Source organism: Mus musculus, chromosome 18, assembly GCF_000001635.26.
Source record: "Mus musculus strain C57BL/6J chromosome 18, GRCm38.p6 C57BL/6J".
In the NCBI taxonomy this organism is placed as follows: Eukaryota; Metazoa; Chordata; class Mammalia; order Rodentia; family Muridae; genus Mus; species Mus musculus.
In genome coordinates this window covers 77601244-77612909 of record NC_000084.6, presented here as the reverse complement: position 1 = coordinate 77612909, position 11666 = coordinate 77601244, and the positions used below count along the sequence as shown (strand labels likewise).

At 49.3% G+C, this 11666-nt stretch overlaps 1 long non-coding RNA gene across 1 annotated transcript; it reads left to right on the top strand.

The window, feature by feature from the left end:
- Positions 1-5458: 5458 nt before the first annotated feature.
- Gm41784 lies at positions 5459-11058 on the top strand. Its single transcript, XR_877581.2, has 3 exons — positions 5459-5699; positions 6488-7114; positions 8658-11058. It is a non-coding gene; the product is annotated as a predicted gene, 41784 (long non-coding RNA).
- The last annotated feature ends 608 nt before the right edge of the window (positions 11059-11666 follow it).

Sequence of the window (11666 nt, the reverse complement as noted above, 5' to 3'; positions counted from 1 at the left end):
CAACCAAAAGGAAGACCAAATCTGCGCCCCGGAGTCTCGCCAACCACATCACCCGAATCAGTGAGTGCTCTTTGGTCTAGCTCAGGCTAAATCTGATTTGCCATCTCCTGGCTGTGCTACTTCACTGAATCAGCCAAGGTTTAAGTATTTGCTGAGTGTCAGACAGACAGGGCCCTGGGGCAGGTCCTTATCCTTAAAGAACTGGTACTCTCTGGTTTAGCAGACCATCACAAAACGCACTAAGTGTTGAGGTCACTGGGCAACATTCCTCTGAATCATTTAGTTGGGTGGAAGGGATGGATGAGGGGCTCCTCTGGAAGACGCGATTTTCAGCAAAGTTTGAAGAATGGATAGGAATGATGGTTTCCAGCAAAGAGGCTGGAAGGTGTAGGCAGGCAAGTATTATTCAGGTGTAAAACCCAGACAAGGCATGGAGGTGACAGCTGTGATCAAGAGGGGAACTGCTGGAGAGGGCAGCTGCCTTGGGAACGCCCCACAGATACACCAGCCGTGGGAGCCATGCTGTTACCCTCAAAAACACCTCCACACTTAGGGGTAGGAAGTACCCATTTAAACACAAAAGTGTAGGGGGCTGGAGAGATGGCTCAGCAGTTAAGAGCACTGTATTCTTCTTCCAGAGGTCCTAAGTTCAATTCCCAGCAACCACATGGTGGTTCACAACCATCTGTAATGGGATCAGATGCCCTCTTCTGGTGTATTTGAAGACAGCTACAGTGTACTCATATAAAATAAATAAATAAATCTTTTTTTTTTTTTTTAAAGTGTATCCAGACATGGTGCCACATTCCTGTAATCCAGAAGGCTGAGACAGGAGATCACTTAAAATTTGAGGCCAGACTGGGCTACAGAGGTCCTGTCCAAGACAGTTTTTTAAAGCCCCACAACTACAATAAAATTGTACTTCCAAAATATGGGGGTCACCAAGGTGCAGTGTGGAGAGGAGTGTAGGGCTGCTGTTGGTGGTGAACCAAGTTCGAGGAGAACTGATGTTTGGAAATGGGAGCTTTTAATAAAGAGTCTATAGGAACCTATAGATTCTATAGGAACCAAGATCAATGATGAGGATGGAACCAAGGCAGCAGGGGACACAGTGGAAAGAGCAAAATGAGGAGATGCAGGATAGGTGGGCAGACGTGATAATGGCGTCTGGGTGGGGTGCAGAGCACGTAGGTAAGGAAGAGACACGAAGGGGGTGGACCGTTCAGGGCTGCGTCCATCGAGCAGGGAATAAAGAGAACAGGTCAGGTTTGGAGAGATGCTTTTGTGGGTCTCATGCCATTACCATCCCCAAAGGTGAAGATGGGTCACTTACCGTTTGTAGCTTCTAGCAGAAGGATTGCAGCACAGGCCGTATTTGGGAATACCATGAGCAGGCTGCACGGCTGCGTGGACCACGTGAATGCTGGGGTATGGAGGAGAGGATGCTGTGTGGCTGGTTTTGGAGCACCGCCGTGTTTTCTGCTGCAGCGAGCTAGTTCCTTCTGGTTCTGTTCTGACAGTGTTGGGTCATCTCCTGGCTTTTGGACTGTAGTTGAGACAACAGTTAACTATGGACTTCCTCTCTATTAGCCAGGTTGCCTACTGTGGACTGGGTTTTGTACTACTCAGATCATAAATCCAGGCTGAGGCAACAGCAATCCATCCAGAGACAGAAGAGGGAATCTAGGTTGGGCATGAGCAGGACCTGAGGTTACAAGTGGGTGACAGGAGCCTCTCCTCCCATGTTCAGTATATTCAACCTGTTGTGCTAATGACTCTTCAGATGACACTAGGTTTTCTGTTTGTTTGTTTGTTTGTTTGTTTGATTGATTGATTGATTGATTCATGAGCAGCCGATAGGACACCAGTCATCATAGGCTCAGGATCAATGTGTTAATGTTAGCCAAAATGGACTGGTGTTTCCCCCTAAAGTCCCCATTAATGTAGCCATGAATGGCAGTGGTCAGGAGAAACCCATCCAGGGGAGCAGAGCTTAAGGCCTGCTCAGGTGTTCCTCTTTATTGACTTGGTGTGGAGGGAAATCATGTGACTTTCATAAAGGTCACTTGGAATTTTGGGTAGCAAATGGCTTGGGTGTTTGGTTGGAGTCCTGAAAGGAAAAAAATGGGAAGAAAGGTGACAAGCAAGGTTCTGGAAGAGATGTGTGCACCCCAAGGGGTGTTGGCACAAGAGTTATCTTTTTGCCAGAGAACAACTAGGTTTTTAAAAAGAGACAACTCTCTCTGGAGGTCAGCTCATGTCAGGGTTTCCAAAGTAGCTATTGTGACAAGGGCGGAGAGGTCAGACTCAGGGGCTCTAAGTTAATGTGAATGCTGAATTTCTCTTAGCACAGAGAAAGTCCTGAGACTTGATAGCCAGCCAGCCAGCCAGCCACTAGAGGCATGTTGCATATTTTAGAAAAGGCATCCAATCTTCATTCCTGGATTCTAATGTTGGCCTTTGGGTTGTTTATTATTTTTGTTTTTAATATCTGATTATCTGATACCAACTCAGACTAAGATGCTCAAAGAAGGTGTGTGGTACATCACCGGCGGGATCCATTGGTCGGTCCTCCTAGGGTGGTGGGGTGGCTTACTGAAAACAGAGCTTAGTTTCAATTCAAAGGCAGTAAAGAGGGATTGGGTCCCGTCATCCAGAACACAAGGATAGATGGTGCTGCATGCCCAGGTGGCAGGAGACACAGGTCCAGGGGTCCAACGTAGACCTATGGTTGGTCTTTCTCACCAGCATGCTCTCACGTCAGAGAAAAGGCTCCCTGGAAAGCTAGGATGATTTGCTCAGTATGGGTCACCTGGTGACACTAGAGAACAGGCTCTGGCAGCTCTGTTGTGACAGAGCATGTCAGTGGAGGTCTCACCTGCTACAGAGGGACAGTTGTGGGTCAAGCCCTCAGGCTAGAGAGCTATTCTACAATGAGGACAACGAGGAAATCTAGAGCAGATGTTAAAGCAAGATAACGGGTGTCCATTTCAGCTGCAGGACGTGCTTTAGCAGTGAGCTGGGCTGTTGTTGGTCCTAGTGATGTTTTGGTATAAAGATTTTTTTTTTCCCAGATGGTGAGTCTACAGCTTTGAAGGCTCAATGGAAGAACTGACTCCAGGTGGGACATTAATTGCTCAAGGTGACGAAAGGAGTGGGGCCACCTGGGGAGCCTTATTATGTTTCTGTTGTCCTCTGGTTTCAGCGAGAGGTGTGGTCCGTGGTTCCATCTGCATCTGGATTCAGTGGCACTCTTGCTCCACAGGGCACGGAATCTGTTTGGCTAGTGTGGTTCACCACAGCCCAGAAGTCAGGGAAGTTAATGGCCAGGAACGGCTAGCGGTAGAGGACAGAGAACAGCTCATATATGTCCTAGCCTTACACGTCACAACCACGTGATAGACATCCCAGTGTAGTTGGTGGGACAGTTCTGGGAGTCACCCTCAGGGGATAATGGAGACCTGGGTGCTGACAAGGGGCCACTCTCCACCGGGCCTACCTCCCATTTCCCAAGTCTCCACCCCAGGCTCTGCTTTTAGGAGTAAGACAAAAAGCCAGGAGGGAAAGGCCAGAGTTCACCCTGATACTGATGTGCTGGAGAGATACTCAGCGGAAGCAGGCAGTGGGTGTTGGCCCCAGGGATTCTGGAGGTGTGGATTTCTGTATTAGCTTTTTATTTGTTTGTTTGTTTGTTTGTTTGTTTGTTTGTTTGTTTATAAGAGGGTAGTAGTGGCAGAGAAAGGAAGACACACACACACACACACACACACACACACACACACACACACACAGAGAGAGAGAGAGAGAGAGAGGTAGAGGTAGAGGTAGAGGTAGAGGTAGAGGTAGAGGTAGAGGTAGAGGTAGAGGTAGAGGCAGAGGCTGGTCGTGCACGTGGAGAGAGAGGGTGTAAGAGAAGCAGAGAAACAAGAGACCAAGACTATTAGCTTATGATGGTAGTAGCTGCACATTTAGATAAGCCAAACTTATCTAAAAGGAGCCATGGAAGAAAAACCCTCCTAAGACACTACTTAATCAGGAGAAAGATGTTTGTTGCAGTCAACAAAGACGAAAAGGGAGTTGAAGATCTGAAAACTGTTATATCAGCCATGGAGATGCAGAGTTTGGAGTTTGCCCAGCTGGCTTCCTGTCTTGCTTTGGGGATTACACTGAAGTGATTCGATGACTCTCAGAAGAGACCTTGCACTTTGGACTTTTAACATTCTTAAGTCTTTAAGGCTGCTATAGACTATGGGGACTCTGGAAGTTAGACTAAATGTATTTTGCATTATGCTATGTTTAGGTGGGACCCCTATAGACTCATGTTTGAACAAGTCTATGGGGGCCAGGGAGTGGAATATGATGGTTTATATATGCTTGGCCCAGGGAGTGGCTCTTTTAGGAGGTGTGGCCCTGTTGGAGTAGGTGTGTCACTGTGGGCGTGGGCTTAAGATCCTCACCCTAGCTGCCTGGAAGTCAGTCTTCCACTAGCAGCCTTCAGATAAAGATGTAGAAGTCTCAGCTCTGCCTGCGACACGCCTGCCTGGACGCTGCCATGCTCCCACCTTGATGATAATGGACTGAACCTCTGAACCTGTAAGCCAGCCCCCAATTAAATGTTGTCCTTTATAAGACTTGCCTTGGTCAGAGTGTCTGTTCACAGCAGTAAAACCCTAACTAAGACAGAAGTTTTATCACACTGAGTAGAGTTGACAACAACATCTGAGGTAGCAATTCTGGAGGCACTTTCGTGTGTGTGTGTGTGTGTGTGTGTGTGTGTGTGTGTGTGTGTGTTGAGGGCAGGGAGGGAGGATAGGTGTTCTTACTAGTATCTAGTGAGGTGAGTCCAGGGTGCTGCTAAGAGCCTATAACTTGCAGGTCAGACCCCACAGGAAAGAACTTCCTAGCCCCAGAGTCCGTGTCGTCCTCTCCAAGGGTGTCACAAAGGAGCAGTAACTAACACTCCTTGTGTACCCAGCCTTCCAAGCTCCTCATCCCCAGACAGGCTTGTCCAAAACCATTGTGGTACACAGTTGACAAGATGGCCTTCTGTTAGAGAGATGCGGTAACAGTAGGCATTATGGGTAAAAACAATCAAAGTACACTTTCTATTAGACAACACATTTCATAGTTGGGTTTAGGGATCTGTACAATGTATGCCCAGATGCTTTGAAGCTACCCAGCTAAGGCTCCATTCTGCAAAGACCACACTGTCTGGTCTCACCAGGTCTTAGCTATGCCAAGTAGAATGGGTAGAAAACGTTGAAAGGCAGGCACGGTAAGAGGTGAGAAGGAGGCCCAACTCGTTCCACCTTGCTCTACCCATCTCCCTGTTTCTAGAGAGCTGGCCCAGAGCGAGAAGGCCCAGCTCTGGAATTGGCCTAGCTGCTCATCAGTCTTGGGATCTTAGACCACGGTGTCAAGCGAGGGAGGTGAGGATAGAAAGCTAACAGAAGGGACTGTGGTTGCCTGCTTCCTAGGAGCTAACTAGTCTGGTCTATACATCTCATTTCTCCTTTGCTTTTGCAATATGAAAAAGACAGGACCTTAGCGTTCCTGCCTGGGTGTTCTGCAGCATTAGTTACATGAGTCTGTTCAACAGGTCAGTTGGCACAGTGGTCAAGCTCCACCTCTACCCGGACAGAAGAAATGACCGTGAACCGCGTGTGGTGACCCGGGCAGTGTTTATTCTGGAAATCAAAGTAAGTAAAAGTCTTGTATCACTTTGCATCTCTCTGTTGCTGTGACAAAGACCACGACCAAGAGCAACTGAGGGAGGAAGGGGTTTGCTAAGGTTACACTCCCATTCACGGTCCATCGAGGGAAGGCCGCGTAGAAACTGATAGGCAGGAATTGAAACAGAGACCGTGAGGACCCTTGCTTTCTGCTTTGCTCCCCATAGTTTTCTCAGCGTGCCTTTTTGTAAAGTACAACTTAGAACCGTATGTGAAGGGATGTCGCTGCCCACAGTGGCCTGGGGGCAAGGTCCTCCTACAGCAGTTATTAAGAAAATGTTCCACAGGTCTCCCGCCCAAACTGATGGAGTAATTTTCTCTTTTGATGTTCCCTCTTCTGTATGAGCCTAGCTGTGTCAAGTTAACAAAGATCTAACTAGCATACCTTTTATCTTAAAGTGTGTCTGTTTTCTTTTTTTTTAATTGACATTCTACCTTAAAGAAATTGTTACTTTTTTCCTAAGCCCAGATGATGCCCATGTCACAGCTCTGCTGCAATGTCACTGGTGCCCAGCAGAGGGCGACTTTGCTCTTCCCAGCTCCTGCACAGCAGGGACCTGGCTGGTTTCGGTGCAGACTTGGGAGGTTTTATTTTTCCTAAGTGGATGTTTGTGAACTTGGCCACAGTAAGACATGCAGATCTCCACGCGCTTTGGGCTCAAGCTCATGTGTGTTTGGTGAAGGAATGTTGTTTACGGTCCTCTGCCCTCCGGACTTTCTGTGACTTATTTTTATTTATTTATTTTTTTAAATAGTGCTTACACCCACCTGGTTGATCTGATAGCCCGTGGAGACCTGTGTTCTGAGACCCAGTGGGAATCTATGCTGAGGAAGAAGGGACGAGTGTGCTTTGGGGTTGTCTGGAAAAGGACCTCCCAGTACAGCGGCTGTAGGCGCAATCCCACGACACCTCTGTTCAACTGGAACCTACCTGGATAAGTCACTGCCTAACCCCAGAGCCAAGGTACCCTTGTCTGTGAAGCAGAGTGCTCTTACCTGCTTACAGGGAGCTTACGAGGGTCAAAGGGGCCCTGTATGTGAAGCACTGACTTCATGGTCCAGACTTTGGAGGCCCTCAGTGAAAGCTCGCTCTGGTGGTCCTCGCGGCTTCCTCTTCTATACTGACAGCCGTACTGTGGAGCATGAAGCCAGCCTAAGTGGCTCATGATCCATTGATGAGATCTGTGTGACTGAAGATAACCAAGCAAAGAGTTCCGCGCTGCCGTGTGTGATCAGCAGTGGATGCTCTGGGAATACACAGACACCTGGAGGACACCTGAGCTCCAGGGCCCCTGGTGCTGAAGGAACAGCAGCCGCGTCTCCGGAGGGCATTGTTAGAAACCTACATCCGGGCCTGTTCTTCAGGTGTCGTCAGACTCAGGGTAGGAAGCAGTCTGTGCTTCTTTTGTCGCCCCCATGATTCCGGTGCCATCTCTGAGCTGCACTTTAGAGTCATCTGGAGGAGACCTTTAGTCAAGGGCACACAGGGGAAAGGTTTAATCGCAATGTCCAGGAATGGAGTCAGACTCCAGTGCCAGGCTGTAGGCTGGGACTTCAGATGTGTGAGCCACATATTCACAACCACTGCATTGTGCCTCCAGTCTTAAACATCTGCCTTTTTTTTTTTTTTTTTTAAAGATTCCCAAGCGATGCTAGTGTGTAGCAAGAGGGAGGAACCTCTGTCTTAAACCCAACCTGGAGCAGAGCAAGCTCTTCTTGTGGGCGTCAGACAAGCAGCAATAGGAACTGTAGTGGGGATTGGTTAGTACATGTGGGTTTAGGAGATGGGAAGGGTTAAGGGAGATGCTGGTACCCACCCGAATGTTCCCAAGACGCTATTACCTAGATGGTGTTTAAGAAACTGTCCTAGGGGCTGGAGAGATGGCTCAGCAGTTAAGAGCACTGACTGCTCTTCCAGAGGTCCTGAGTTCAAATCCCAGCAACCACATGGTGGCTCACAACCATCTGCAGTGGGATCTGATGGCCCCTTCCAGTGTGTTTGAAGAGAGTGACAATGTACTCACATATATTAAATAAATACATAAATAAATATTTTAAAAAGAAAGAAAGAAACTGAACTAGGAGACCAGCCACCTGGGCGCAAATCCTGATGCGAGCCTTCCTGCTGGTGCGAGCGCCCACTAGTTCCTTACCCTCTTAGCTCCTCCTTCACCCAGGCTTCTGTAGGAATAGCAATTCAGAATTGCTGAAGCACACGTTACAATCTTGAGTTGAGGTAACAAGCCAGGAAAGACTAAGCTAGAGTGTTCAAAGAGCTTAATGTAGCAAGAGAGGACACTAAAGAGGTGGGGGAGGTGAGGCGGGGGGCGGGGGGAGGCGGGGCCGGGGCCGGGGCCGGGGGCGGGGGGGGGGGGCGGGCTGGGTCTGGGTCTGGGGGCGGGGTTAAGGCCACAGAGATCCCTGGACTTAAAGAGGCTTAAGAAGCCGCTGGAGAGTGACAGGTGCTAGGGAGCCACCTAAGGGTATGCGTGGAGAACTTGCCAGAGCAGAGCCAGCAGATGAGTGTGACCCAGAAGGGCTGGTCCAGCAGAGGGTGTGACTGACCGCGCCTGCCAGTGAGAGGGTCATCGAGGACCTGCTGAAATGGTGGAGCTTGAACACAAGCTGCTTGCTGTGGAGGGGAACAGGAGAGGACAGAGAGACCAGTGACCTTGTCGTCAGCTGGGAAGCAGCCTAGATGTCCAGTCCCAGCTCCAGGCTTTTCCAGTTGGCTCTTTCATGTCCATGAGGCTGGGTCTGAGGCATGCTGAGACAGACTCCCCTGCCCTGCTTCCTGGAAACTATTCTGGAGTAATTTGGGCTTGGGGTTGAAGGCTGTGAAGGCCCATGCAGGCAGGATTACTTCTTGAATGCCATTTGAATCTGTAGATTCTCATCTCCAGGTTCTCCTTCCCCACCTGACAGACGGAATCCTGCCATCAGTCACCCGTCCCTCCACAAACAAGACGAGCCTCTCCTAGAAGCCCTCCTGACTGGCGAGCCTTCTAGACATGGAAAGCAGTGACCTGGGTAGTACTTGAGACCGGCTGTCCTTGTGCCTGTGCTAGCAGAGATTTGGATCCTGGACGCTAGCAAGGGCCTGCTAGGTCACTGCCTCACCCTAGATGCCTGGCCCAGTGTTTTGTCAGACAGAAGCTGGGTGAGGCCCCCTGACTGGGTTGGTAGGGAAGCAGAATTCAATTACTAGCCTGGAAGGCCTTGGTGAGTATTAGATTATCAGAATTGTCTGCTGGGCCTTCGCCCTCGGGGCTCTGCAGGCTGGAACGGAAGGTAAATCTAGTTGCTGTGTCATCCTCCCAGGTCCCAGGGGCTGGGTACAACCCAACAGTTTCCTCTCCAAACTGGTGAGAGGTGGAGGCTCTGCTGGGCCCGGCCTTCTCTGGGGCCAGGGGGTGAAGGATATTGCCATAGTTTACATGGAGGAAGGAACTGGATTGATAGTTAAGAAAAGCTATAGGGGACCCACTTACTGTGGCCCATGGCCTGCCCAGGATATCCCAGAGACACTAAGCTGGAAGTCCGGATGAGGAGTTGGGTGAAGAGTATGAAATGGGATTTTGCACAGTAAAAATCCAGGCTTATAACCAAGGCTCGGCCACTACGTGCTGCTGAGTAAGTGTTGCTGAGCAACATGGGGATCAGAACCTCTGGGCATCTGTCCACCCCTTAGCCAGCACGGGTGACAGTGGCAACTGATGCCAACTGACTAGAGCTTTAGTTACCTGTGACACAATGGTGAGTGAACCAGGAGCCTAGCCCCGGTAGCTTGGATCTGGCCTAAGTGACAGACTGCTGTGGCGCTGGTCTGGTTGTGGGATGAGGCCGCTGGCTCATCCTGAATGGGGGTGGGGGGAGGCGTGGCAGTGCTGGGAGGGAGGGTCGGAGAGAAGAGGAGGGACGAGGCAGCCAGAGGGAGCAAAATGTCCTGGTTTTCCAAACGAGAAGGATCCAGCTTTTGGCACATAAGCTTAGTGCCACTCAACAGCACTCTGGAATTATTAAACAGATGGCCTGTGAGCTCGCTACAGAGAACATGCTTGTTCCAGAATAGCTCATTAAGTCATGGCGAGACATACCCAGTGAGTTTTGTTACTCAAGGACCACCCCCTCCACACACACACACACACACACACACACACACACTTTTCAACATATTTATGGCCAGCCAGGAAAAGCAAAGGTTCTTTGGCAAGCCACTGAGCGTAGTTTTCCAGGCTGCCTGTGCACACATGAGACAGAGGTGAGCAGGGGAGATTGCCACTGTAACTGTGGGCTTTGGAGCGTGGGTCCAGTTACTAAAGTCAGAGGAGAGCAGTGGACAGGAACATTACAGTGAGTGCAGCAGGGGCTCTGTTCATAGGAGATGCATTTGAAACTGGGACCCCTGTGACTGTATAGGACCAAGTCCTAAATGTTTCTTCTTGTATCCATATGCTTATGGTAGAGATTCTCTCTCTCTCTCTCTCTCTCTCTCTCTCTCTCTCTCTCTCTCTCTCTCTTTCTCTGTCTCTGTCTCTCTCTCTCTGATGCAAGGACTTGAAACCAGGGCCTTCAGGGTCTTGTGCACACTAAGCAGTACCCACCCCAGCCGCATGATAAAGTTTAATTTATAAATTAGGCACAGTAAGAGAGTAACAAGAATCCGAATGATGAAATGGAAAAGAAACAACTGTGCACTCTGTGACAAGGGAACCACTTATCATTCATGAATTATGTTTGGATATTTCCGTTAAATATTTTAGACTGAGATCAGGTACAGGTTGAGGCCTCAAGTTAGCAGTGACTATGGTCATCAGGGGTACTTATGAATTTAGCTGTTTAATACAGGTGTGGTGGCACCTATCAGTAATCCCACCACTCGGGAGGCTGATATGGGAGAATTATGAGTTCAAGGTCGACCTGGGCTACAAAATAGGACCCTGACTCAGAAAAAACGTTTTAAAGTGTTTAAGAGCAAATATAATAGTACAATGGGGAAAACATTGTACATTATTATTTATTAAATGATGGAAGTAGTATAAGCTTGTGGGCCACATTTGGGAAGTAAAGATCACAAAACTGTAACCAAGAGACACCTGCCTTTCTTCCTCGGTGGAAACAGATTGATACAGTGTGGCCAAATGCAATAGCCCTGAGGGCAGATCAGATGACATTTGAAATGTGAGGCGTCCAGAGTTGGTAAACCTAGAAAAGAACTGAGAGTCACGGAGGCATTGGCAGGTTGGCAGGGAGAGGCCTTAGGGCCCCCCACACCTGCCCCATTCAGAAAGACAGAACTAGTAGGCAGGCTCCCAGGAGTGTCTAAGTTCAGCTCATGGAAAAGGAATCCTGGGGCTAGTGGGAGGAGCTGTCTGGAGGGGGCGGGGCTGTTGGGGTGGGAGGGGCTTCCTGGGGTGGGGCTGTTGGGGTGCTCAAGCAGAAGTTGCTCCTTCCTCTCTTCTGGGACTCTCCTCACACATTTCCTATCTGCCTCTAAAGCCGATGTATCTGTAGGTGAAGACACAGAGGAAGACAGGGCTAGGTTCTGGGACCACCGAGGCCAAGGACCAGGTTGTAAAGCCGTGCTCTCTCTCTCTCTCTCTCTCTCTCTCTCTCTCTCTCTCTCTCTCTCTCTCTCTCTCTGTTTTCTAAGCGGCACACAGCTGAGTCTATTTGCATTGAAAAGAGAAGGCAAGATTATGATTGTTAAGGCTCCTACCGCGGGAGACGCTTTGTGTCGTAGGACTGTTTTGATTTCTCCAACTTTCAACAATCGACTTGCTTTCAAATCCAATAAAACGTCTAGTGAAAGTCGATGCGTCTCCCACGTGTACGAGGATGCTTGCTTTACTGACTGAAGGCGAGGGTGTGGAAGGAAGGAGAGTTTTCTAGGTTAGCTCTTTGAGATGGGATTGCCTGGGGAGGGGGGGTGGT